The following is a 2,500-nucleotide window of genomic DNA, read 5'->3' as shown; positions in this document are numbered from 1 at the left end:
TTATTTCACGTGTGGCTATTTTATTTTAATTTTTTCACATTTCCACCTTACTCTCTCTCTACCGTGTTGTTTATTTCACGTGTGGCTATTTTATTTTTTATTTTTTCACATTTCCACCTTACTCTCTCTCTCCCGTGTTGTTTATTTCACGTGTGGCTATTTTATTTTATTTTTTTCAAATTTCCACCTTACTCTCCCGTGTTGTTTATTTCACGTGTGGCTATTTTACTTTTATTTATTTTTTTCAAATTTCCACCTTACTCTCTCTCTCCCGTGTTGTTTATTTCACGTGTGGTTATTTTATTTTATTTTTTTTTTCAAATTTCCACCTTACTCTCTCTCCCGTGTTGTTTATTTCACGTGTGGCTATTTTATTTTTATTTTTTCACATTTCCACCTTACTCTCTCTCTCCCGTGTTGTTTATTTCACGTGTGGCTATTTTTTTTTTATTTATTCTTTTCAAATTTCCACCTTACTCTCTCTCCCGTGTTGTTTATTTCACGTGTGGCTATTTTATTTTAATTTTTTTTCAAATTTCCACCTTACTCTCTCTCCCGTGTTGTTTATTTTACGTGTGGCTATTTTACTTTTATTTATTTTCTTCAAATTTCCACCTTACTCTCCCGTGTTGTTTATTTCACGTGTGGCTATTTTACTTTTATTTATTTTTTTTTCAAATTTCCACCTCACTCTCCCGTGTTGTTTATTTCACGTGTGGCTATTTTATTTTTATTTATTTTTTTTTTCAAACTTCCCGGGGTGCTGCTGCAGGGGCGCCGCGAGGCGGGTCTGCACCCTGCTCTCTCTATGTTTTTATTTCATGGGAGGCTATTTTTTTTCATATTCTTTCAGATTTCCCGGGGTGCTGCCGCAGAGGCGTCGCGGGACGGGTCGGGTCCGCACCTCACTCTCCCTATGTTTGTATTTCATGGGTGGCTACAGAATTACTTTTTTTTAAAACTTTCCAGGGCGGCCACCGGGGGGGGGGGGGGGGGGGGGCGCCGCGGGACTGCACCTCACTCCCTCTATGTTTTTATTTCACGGGTGGCTATACAATTTTATTTACATTTTTTATTTTACCAGGCGGCCACCGGGGGGCGCCGCGAGGCGGGGCGGGTCTGCACCTCACTCCTCCTGTGTTTTTTTTAGTCTCATGGGTGGCTACATAATTTATTTTTTTTTAAATTCCAGTGGCGGCCACCAGGGGGCGCCGGGAGGCGGGGCGGGTCTGCACCTCGCTCACCCTATGCTTTTATTTCATGGGTGGCTATAGAATTTTTTTTTTTTTTTTTAATTCCCGGGGCGGCCACCGGGGGGCGCCGCGACTCTGCCCCTCACTCACCCTATGCTTTTATTTCATTTGGTGGCTATGTCATTTTTTTTTTTTTTTTTAAACATTTCCCGGGCGGCCACCGGGGGGCGCCGCGAGGCGGGGCGGGTCTGCACCTCACTCCCCCTATGTTTTTATTTCATGGGTGGCATATAATTTGTAATTTTTTATTTATTTTTTTTAAATTCCCGGGCGGCCACCGGGGGGCGCCGCGCGGCGGGTCTGCACCTCACTCTCGCTATGTTTTTACTTCACGGGTGGCTATTCAAATTTGTTTATTTTTTTTTTCATTTTCCCGGGGGGCCACCGGGGGGCGCCGCGGGGCGGGTCTGCACCTCACTCCCCCTATGTTTTTATTTCATGGGCGGCTATTTCTTAAAAAAAAATAAAAATAAAAAAAATTCCCGGGGTGCTGCTGCAGTGGCGCGGGGCGTCCACCGGGGGGCGTCCACGATTCGGTCGGGCCTGCACCTTGCACTCTCTCCCTATGTTTTCATTTCATGGGTGGCTACTTTAAAAATTTTCATTTTGTTATTTATTTTTTAATTCCCGGGGCGTCCATCGGGGGGCGCCGCGTGGGGGGGGGGGGGGGGGGCGTTTCTGCACCTTGCACTCTCTCCCTATGTTTTCATTTCATGGGTGGCTACTTTAAAAATTTTCATTTTGTTATTCATTTTTTCGATTCCCCGGGGCGTCCATCGGGGGGCGCCGCGTGGGGGGGGGGCGTTTCTGCACCTTGCACTCTCTCCCTATGTTTTCATTTCATGGGTGGCTACTTTAAAAATTTTCATTTTGTTATTCATTTTTTCGATTCCCCGGGGCGTCCACCGGGGGGCGCCGCGCGGCGGGGCGGGCCTGCACCGTGCACTCTCCCTGTGTTTTAATTTCATGGGTGGCTGTTTTTCATTTTTTTCAAAATAATAATAATAATAATAATAATAGTAATAATTTCACGGGGCGCTGCTGGTGCAGCGTCGCGGGGCGTCCACCGGGGGGCGCCGCGGGTCGGGGCGGGTCTGCACCTTACTCCCCCCAATGTTTTAATTTCACGGGTGGCTCTATTTTTTTTTATTTCAATTTTTTGCCCTCCCGGGGTGCTGCTGCAGCGCCACCGGGTGGCCACCGGGGGGCGCCGCCGTGCCGGCGGGCACCGGCCTTCGCCCCTGCCC

Source organism: Taudactylus pleione, unplaced genomic scaffold (genome assembly GCF_031769625.1).
Source record: "Taudactylus pleione unplaced genomic scaffold, aTauple2 ptg000570l, whole genome shotgun sequence".
NCBI classification, from domain to species: Eukaryota; Metazoa; Chordata; class Amphibia; order Anura; family Myobatrachidae; genus Taudactylus; species Taudactylus pleione.
Note: the sequence above shows the minus strand (reverse complement) of the source record.